General features: G+C 42.8%; 1 long non-coding RNA gene across 1 annotated transcript; it reads left to right on the top strand.

Annotated features, from left to right (window-relative positions):
• The first annotated feature begins 130 nt into the window (after positions 1-130).
• Positions 131-7,771, top strand: LOC309605656. The gene is made up of 2 exons (XR_014231482.1): positions 131-273; positions 3,800-7,771. It is a non-coding gene; the product is annotated as an uncharacterized lncRNA (long non-coding RNA).
• Positions 7,772-9,507: the final 1,736 nt, after the last annotated feature.

The raw sequence follows: 9,507 nt of genomic DNA, 5'->3' as shown, positions 1-9,507 counted from the left end.
CCGACCCTACCCCGAGGGCCACCCCGAGGGCCGGGGGTCAGAAGGTTCTTTCTCTCGGGACACCCGCCCTGCCCCCAGGGCCCCAATCCAGGGCCTTCCAGGGCGGGACCGAGGCCCCGCGGGGAGCTGTGGGCTACCTCGCTCCTAGTTTAAGGTCCCTTGTTTATTACGCGGCTCCCTCTGCATCCTGGTCCTCTCGGCTCACACTCTGAGCATCCCTGACGGAGAACTCCCTCTCCTCTGCTTGTTTAAACTGTAGCAAGCCTGGAGCAAGTAAGTGTATGCTGGTCAAAGAAATGGGAATTCACGCCAATTCAAAGAGCACCGAAATACATTCAGTAGACATCCATAATGAGCTCCTACTCTGAGCCTGGTCCCGGGGCCAGGTGTTTGGGGGTGGGGGGTGTGTGTGTGATCGAGGTAAAGAAGACAAAGCATTCATTCATTCATTCATTCTCTGTTGGGAGAGAGAGGTGATAGGTACCCAACACAAGACCAAAGAGGATGCAGAATTGCAGGCATAGACGGCTATGGGGGTTCTTTACAGCACATTTCAGAACCTTGGTAACCCCCTCCCCCATCAATTCTCCCACTGCCAGTGGCAAAGGTAAATCCCCGCTTCCCAGGCCTGAGTAAGACAGAGGAGCCAGGAAATGGACTCTCACCCCCAGCCCCCAAACACACACCACTACAGGCACATAAATAATGGACCTCCCCCACCAACACCTCCAGATGCCAGGGTATTTTTGTCAGATACCTTAATTTTTGGCAATCTATTAATTGTGAAATTAATTGATTAATCTATTAATCAATTTCACAATTGATGGCTTATGAACTAATTTCATTACCTAATTGCTAAGGAGGTTGAACATCTTCCATAGGTTTTTTTTCTCATGGAGATTCTTTCTTTGAAAAAAAAAAAGGCTCCTCATGACTTCTGCCCATTTTTGTATTGAGTTGTCCTTTTCTTACTGAATTTTAGGAGTCTTTTATATATTTTAGAGACCACCTCTTTGCCAATTATATCAAATGTTACAAATGTTTTCTCCCAGTAGGCAACTTATTCTTCCTTCCCGTCTTCCTTCCTTCTCTCTCTCCTTCTCCCTCTGTCTTTGGATGAATAAAAGTTTGAAATTGTGATATAATCATTTGTATCAATCTTCAATCTTTTCCCTTTATGGTTAGTGCTCTTTGTGACTTGTCTATTCTTACCTAAGTTCAAGATATTCTGTATTTTCTCTGGCAAGACAAAGGTTTTCCCTTTTATTTTTAAGTCTCTCAACCACCTGGAATTGATTTCTGTGTATGATGTGAAGAAGGGATCCAGTTTAATTTTTTCTATATGGATAATGCGTTGTCTTAGTAACATTTATTAAATTGCTCATACCTGGTCACTAACCTGCAATGCCACCCCTGTCATATATCAGTTTTCACATATTTATGAGTCTGGTTCTGGCCTCCCTGTTTTCTTACACTGATCTAGTTGCCCAACTCTCGTGACAATGCCATACTTCTCTAATTACAATAGTTTATAACAACTGTTTATATCTTTCACTCTTATTTGGGTCTGAGTTCAAATATCACTTCCTTAGAGATGCCTGCTCCAATCCCCCAATTAAAGGAGATGTACAGGGCTTCCCTGGTGATTCAGTGGTTAGGAATCCGCCTGCCAATGCAGGGGACACAGGTTCGAGCCCTGCTCTGGGAAGATCTCACATGAAGCGGAGCAACTGAGCCCATACGCCACAACTACTGAGCCTGCGCTCTAGAGCCCGCAAGCCACAACTACTGAGCCCGAGTGCCACAACTACTGAAGCCCGCGCACCTAGAGCCTGTGCTCTGCAACAAGAGAAGCCACCCAATGAGAAGCCCGCGCACCGCAACGAAGAGGAGCCCCTGCTCGCTGCAACTAGAGAAAAGCCCGCGCGCAGCAACAAAGACCCAAGGCAGCCAAAAATAAAATAAATAAATAAATTTATAAAAAAAAAAAGGAGATGTACATATTACATTCTATTCATAGCTGTTACTTCTGAAGATTTAATTGTTAAATGGCTGGCTCACATTAGTCTGGACATTCCACTAGGCCAGAGATTCTGTGTCCCCAGGGCTTATCACAGTGACTGTCACATAGATAACGTTTAATAAATATTTAACAAATGAGTGAATAAATTCACCTCTGCTCTGCAGCATTTATCACACTGTCCAGCACAGAGTAGATGCTCATAAATACTATGTTTAGTAGGTGCTCCATAAATACTAAAGAAAGGACCAATCCTTTCCATCAGTACTCAATGTGACTTGCTTGCTTAATGTGTCTCTGTAAGACATATCACCAGATGACATACTACAATATCTTACCAACTTGCTTACTGTCTTTCTCTTCCTGCCGGGAGATAAGATCCATGAGGACAGGAATTGCTTTGTTTTAACTTCTGCTGTATCCTAGGTCTAGAACAGTGCCTAGCAATTGGTAATGCTCAATAAATATTTATTGCATGAATGAATGAATTTTCTTCCTTTGATTCAATCAAAAGTCTATTTTTGGCTTTGGAATCTAAAGACGCCTCACTTTGTACTGTGGATTTCTTAGTACTTTGCCTCTCCCCTCCATTCCCTCTTCTCATGTTCCCTGCACGGTCCCTCCATGTTACTAGAGGGACAGATGGCACATCCTGCTTTGTTAATCTTGGAGTGGGATGAAGGCAGGCATTTATCTGGGTTCCTGGTAATTTCAAGAGAGCAATAATTCTTTTCTCTCCTCAGCACTCCTGCACACTTTATATGTGTCCCTCATATGTTCGTGTGCTGCCTGCATTTTGGTTCATCTTCTACTCTTCTCCTGAAATAGACCATAAGCACATGTCTCACTCCCCACATCCTCAGCTTGGTAAGAGGGCCCAGCAAAGAGTAGGCCCTCAGCAAGTGTTTGCTGAAAAAAGAAAGAATGAACATCTCTTGTCACTGTTTGAGCATATATGACAGTACTGAACCCCTCTCACTGCTGAGATTCCCCTGGGGAGACTGGTGCCCTGACCAAGCTGGTGCTTAGAGTATTTGCTTCTTAAATTTCCAGGCTGTTGTGGGCTTGTCATTAGCTTTTAACTTTGAAAATGATTCATTTCTATTTTATCCTTTGAACAAATGAGCACCTATGGACATTTTAAGCTTAAATGGTGGTAGGCTCAGTAACAGCCCCCCAAATATACCACATCCTAAATCCTAGAATCTGTGAATACTGCCTTATAGCTGCAGTGAAATTAAAGATCTTGAGTTGAGACTATCCTGGATTGCCTCGTGGGCCCAATGTGGTCACAATATTCTTTATAAGAAGGACACAGAAGGGGCAGAGAAGAAGGTAATGTGATGCCAGAGCAGCAATTGGAGTGACAGACTTTGAAGATGGAGGAAGGGGACACAAACCAAAGAATGCAGGCACCACTAGAAGCTGCAAAGGGCAAGGAAAAGGATTTTCCCCTCAGAGCCTTTGGAAGGAACCAGCCCTGCTGATATCTTGACTTTAGCCCAGTGAAACTGATTTTATAATTCTAGCTTCCAGAACTGTAAGAGAATAAATTTGTGCTGTTTAAAGCCAGTAGATCTGTGATAATGTGTTACAGCAGCAGTGAGAAACTAATATACTAAATGAACTATTGTTTTTGTCTCTTAGGGCTTACTTATACTTAGATTTATTCCAAAAATATATTTCCTTTAATTTGAATAAGAGAAGGCAGGAGGTGGCCCTCCCCTCTGGTCCTGATGCTCTTGTGGCTCTAATTATGGGTTTCTTTTCTTTCAGCAGCCTCCTGCTGCCTGGCCACATCTTCAGCTTGTTGTCTCTGCCAGGCCACATGGGCAGCCCACCCACTCCATCCCTTCCTCTGCACCGGGCTCTGGCCTGTGCATTGTGCAAAAATGTCATCCTGAACAAAGGACCTCGGCAGACAAATCTAGTTGACCGGGGTAAACTTTATAAGAGAACACAGATGGAGTACCTAACCCACTCCAAGCAATCAACCATGACCTAGGCAGAATATTACTTGAATTGGAGTTTCCTTGGTTTTCCTCTTCAAGGATTTTAAGCTAAAGTATATTGATGCTACCTGATCAGAATTCCCCACTGAGCACTGCAAATAAAGCTTTGCACATAAAGCAATGGTAACACTTTGCTTTCTGGAATGTTTCAGCCTTGGCTTGTAGAATGGAAATGTGGCATGGAAAACTTGGCATGCTCCTGGCAATCTGGTGCTGACACAGGCCTGATGGGATAAGACTGTATAAAGATAAGAGGCTTGAGACGCTGGGAGTGACCAGAATTTGCCAGAAACAGTATGTTTGGGAGGAGCCAAAAGAATAGCTTGAGACAGGTTCATGAAACAGAAACAGAATCACAGACATAGAGAACAGACTGGTGGTTGCCGAGGGGGAGGGGGTTGGGGGAGGGGCGGAATGGAAGGTTGGGTGTAGCAGATTTAGCTTTTATATACAGAATGGATAAACAAGGTCCTACTGTACAGCACAGGGAACTATATTCAATATCCTATGATAAACCATAATGGAAAAGAATATTAAAAAAAGAATGCATATATATGTATAACTGAATCACTCTGTACAGCAGAAATTAACACATTGTAAATAAACTATACTCCAATTAAAAAATAGAGAGAGATAAAAAATAAAAACATTTCAAGAAAAAAAAAAGAATATCTCGAGGAGTCCTATTCCTGTCATCCCTCCCACACCCAGAGGAATCCTCCCTGAGCAGCTCTGTCTGCAGAGCTACGCCAACCCCGCTAGTCGAGTTCCCCCCCAATGTTTACAGCAGTTGCTTCAACTCTTCCCAAACGGCATCTGTTGTGGCAGGGCTGGGGTAGAGCCTCCAGAAGGTAGTATGTAATTGTGAGTTCACAGCTTGGGTGGTGGAGACAACAGGGAGTAACCAGGACAGCTGAGGCAGCTTCTGGGGGAGAGTGCCCCCTGCACCGATGGGGTGTGGCTGCCTGGCTGGGGCTGGGAGCCTCAGACCTATATTAGGAGAAAGGCTGGCCTCCAGGAAGGGAGAATGGGAAAATGTCCCAAAGAAAGAAAGGAAAGAAAACATTCCTGCCTCCTAGTTGAACACAGCCAGCGTTTGTGGGGGCAATTTCTGTTGGTTATTTCTTTGTTTTTTAAAGCAATAACGAGTGAAGATGGAACAAACTGGGCTAAAGCTTCCATTCTGAGAACCATTATAAAACATTCTTTTTCATGGAACTGTAGGGTTTGCAAAGCATTTCCCATAATGGGAGATATCCCTCTGAAATTGCTGTGATCCTTTTACAACCACTTTAGTTTGGAGAAAGAACCTCCGAGGGATTCCATGCCTTGTCCAAGGTCACAAAGCTAGGACACAAGCCCATGTTTCTGAATGTAGGTCTTTCCCCTACACCACGGCAACCTGTGATACAGTCAATGCACAAAAAACATTTTCTTTGTGATGCCACGCAAACTTAAACTGAATTCCTGACTTCAAATTTAAAGAAGGCTTCCATTTTTCAGGTGCCAAAGCTGAGGCCCAGAGATGTCAAATGATGCTCTTGAAGAAAGGACTCTGATTGGGTCATTTGTATTGAGACTTCAGTCTTTCGCAGCCTGCAGTTTAAGAGCAAGTATAACTTTCTTCCATGGTGGGAGAGAACTCAGAAAGTATAGAAATGTAGAAAGGCACCTCTTTTCTCTGCCTTTCCTCCTGTTACTGTGTATCACCTGCTGTGTTCCCCTCTAAGTTCTCTTCCCCTCTTATCTGTTAAGGAACATTGCCCCAGCAATTCTTCCATCTTTTCCTCTCATTATCAGTTCCTTCTCTCTACTTGATAATTCCTGGCAGAGTACATGTGTTCTGTAATTTTTCTCATATTAAAAAAGTCATAAAACCTTCTCTCGACTTCCATATCCACATTTAGGTGCTACTCCATTTCCGTGTTCCCAGTTACAATAAAATTTCTTGAAAGAGTTACCTATACTTGCCATCTTCAATTCTGCCCATCAAATTCTCTCTTGAGTTTACTCCAAAGAAAGCTTTCACTCTCACCACTCCTTTAAAACTGCCCTTGTTGAGATTTCAATAAACCCACATTGCTAAATGTAATGGTCAGTTCTCTGTCAATTCCTTCTCATTTTCCCCCAACCCTGTAAACGTTGAAGTGCTCCAGAACTCAAATCTCAGTTTCCTTGGTGATCTTGTCCTATGTCATGAGTTTAAATAACAACAATATGCTGATGGTTTACATATGCAGGCTGGATCTTTCCCCTGAACTCCATGTTCGTATATCCATCTGTCTACTTGACATCTCCTCTTGAATGACCATAGGCAATTCAAACTTAACGTGATCAAATACAAACTCCCAATCTTCCCCCAGAATTCTTGTACCTTATAGTCATCTAAAGAAGCCATCTCAGGAGGAGAACACCCGAGATCAATATAGTCATATATAAATAGTTCAAATCCTTCCTATGCCACATTGGTTAATGTACATTGTTCAGAATTTTTCATTTCAGGAAATGGCGACATCATACTTCCAGTTGCTCAGGCCAAAACCACTGGGGTCATTTTTTACTTCTCCTTTTCATACCTCACATTCAGTCTCTCTGGAAATTCTGTTGGCGTTTACTTTAATGTATGTCCAGACTCTGCTTCTCACCAAGTCCACTGCTACCACTCACATGTCAGTTTCTTGCCCTGATTATTGCAATAGCCTCCCGACTGATCTTGCTTTGTCCCGTGCCCTCTCCCAACAGTCTTGTTTCAACATAGGAGCAAGAGTGAACTTGTTAAAATGGGTTTAACTGCTACTCCACTTGATGTCCTCTCATTCTACTTGGAGTAAGAGCCAATGTCTTTACACTAGCCCATAAGGTCCCACAGAAGCTGCCTTTCCCACCTAACTTCTCTGATTTCCCTGGGGTTATGCCTCTCCTAGCATACTGCCCTCCCAGTGGGTTTTTATACATCTCAGACATGCTCCCACCTCAGGTCTTTAGCACTTGCCATCCTCTGTGCCTAGAATGCTCTAACCCCCAGATATCTGCCTAGCCTTCACCCTTACCACCTTCAGGTCTTTCCTCAGATGTCTCTATCAGTTCTTCCCTGACAATAGATTTTTTTAAATTGCAAATATGCTTCTATCTAGCATTCACTATCCCTCATCCCTGATTTATTTTACTCGATATCATTTATTATCAACTGCTATATTTTTTACTTCTTTGCTTATTATCTGCCTCCCCATCCCATTAGATTTTTGTCCATTTTGCTCATTGAAGTATCCCTTGTGCCTAGATACCTGGTGCAGATAGAGCCCCTTACAAATGCCTGTTGATTAAATGAAGAGATAAGCCTAAGAAGAACCTAAAGAACACTCATACCCCATCAACCCAAAGAAAATCCCTACTAACCCCTTGGAATACATCCTTTTAGAGTTCTTATTCTGGATATTTATATTTTGAGTTGGACAGAAATTAGTGGCATAAAAGCAAGTCAGCCTCTTCCATCCCTTAAATTAGGAAAAATAGACCAAAACTTTTTCAAGATGCAAAAAGAGATATAAAATGCTCCAGAGGGACTTCCCTGGTGGTGCAGTGGTTAAGACTCCACGCTTCCAATGCAGGGGGCCCGGGTTCTATCCCTGGTCAGGGAACAAGATCCCACATGCATGCCGCAACTAAGAGTTCGAATGCCACAACTAAGGAGCCCGCCTGCCGCAACTAAGACCTGGCACAACCAAATAAATAAATAAAATGCTCCAGAGTGTATTAAAGTTATCGATAAATAGCAACGGCTGGAAATACTCATTTTTGACCATACTTATCATTTCAACTACATTGTCATGTTCACAATCTTGTTCCAAGTCAATTTGATTTCACTCAAAGCAATTTGAAACCACAATCTTGTTGGAATGGGTTTCAGGATGCAAACACCTGAGATTAATACAGTCATATATCAATAGTTTAAATTTTCCCTATTCCACTTTTGTTAATGTATATTGTTCCAAATGATTATTATTCTGAGAAAACTAGAATGCCTACTATGTGTGTTGACTGTATATAGGGGCAAACTCATGTGGCCCTAGAACTCTTAAGGATGACCTAGAATTGAAGCATAATGAGTGAGACTAGCTTTCTGTAATAGGTGGAGTTTATTAACCGTCCTTGAATGTCTACTATGTGCAGGCACTGGGCTAGCCTTATTACAAGCCAGGACATTCTTTATAAACAGATGATTGAGGATAATAGGGAACACCTGAATCTGATCACATTGTTTAGGGTGTAGTGCACTGTGCGTAGCACCACTGTGTGTCTGTGGTTAAGAAACCTATGGTCTGAGCCATTGTATTACAGTCTATCCTGAAGACAGACAGTGTTAACACGAGATGGGTATTCATGGAGCCTGAAAGAAGGGAAATCAGAGAGCAGGTGTTTGCTACCCTGCCCAGCGTCATGAGCATTCTGCTTACTGGAACAGTGATGGGGCAATGCTTCGGTAGGTCCCTCCCATACCTGGATGAGATGCCCCTGAGGATGATGCCTGACCTTCGTTGTCCGTCAGAAAAGTTTGGCAGCAGAAGTTGGGAGGGGTGGATGTACATATCCCATATCACATATTACATTCACTAGAAGTGAACTGCCCCGGTCCCACATTAATACACCCACCTTTGTGTTTATATACCCTCCCATCGAGTCTGGGACTCACTTCCTGTGAGCCTCCTCACAGCGAGCATCTTGACACAGTTGAGTTTCTGGGCCGACAGGGCTGAGGACCTGGACTCTTAGGGCACCTCCAGGACTCTGCTTGAGGAGCCAGACCCCCTCCCTGAAACAGAAACAGTTTTTTCATTGGCTCTTAAATCAAGCTTCAACAGGCATTAAGAGCTAATTTCTTGCTTCTTATTTTTTGATCCTGTGCCCAGAATCTTAAGTGTAACATAGAAATTAACCCCAACAATTATGGTGTACGGACTATCTATAAGACATAGTTAATGTCCTTATGTACGAGTGGGTTTCAGCTTGAGTCTGAGTTTCAGACTTTTCCAGGGATGTTTGAACTGGTGGGATGGAATTAGCAGAAGTCAATTTGCTTAGGGCTGAAGAGACTCCTGAGGAAGAATTTATATTGGGGGAAGAATGATCCAGGTATAAAAAGTCTGAGGAGATGAAGAAACCTTAATCATCTTAAGGGGGCTATTCTGAGAACATCGTGGTGTCTTCCATTCTTTTTTTTTCCAATTAAAAAAAATGTAGTAAAATACACATAAAACTTACCATCTTAACCATTTCAAGCGTACAGTTCAGTGGTGTTAAATACATTTTTATTATTGTGCAACCATCACCACCATCCATCTCCATAACTTTTTTTTACCTTGCAAAACTGAAACTCTAACTCCCCATTCCTTCCTCTCCCCAGCCCCAGCAAGCACCTTTCTACTTTGTCTTTATGATTTTGACTATTCTAAATATCTATTATAAGTAGAGTCAAAC

The sequence above is a fragment of the Balaenoptera borealis genome, assembly GCF_965194805.1.
Source record: "Balaenoptera borealis genome assembly, chromosome: 11".
Lineage (NCBI taxonomy): Eukaryota > Metazoa > Chordata > Mammalia > Artiodactyla > Balaenopteridae > Balaenoptera > Balaenoptera borealis.
Note: the sequence above shows the minus strand (reverse complement) of the source record. Positions and strands in the feature narration are given on the sequence as shown.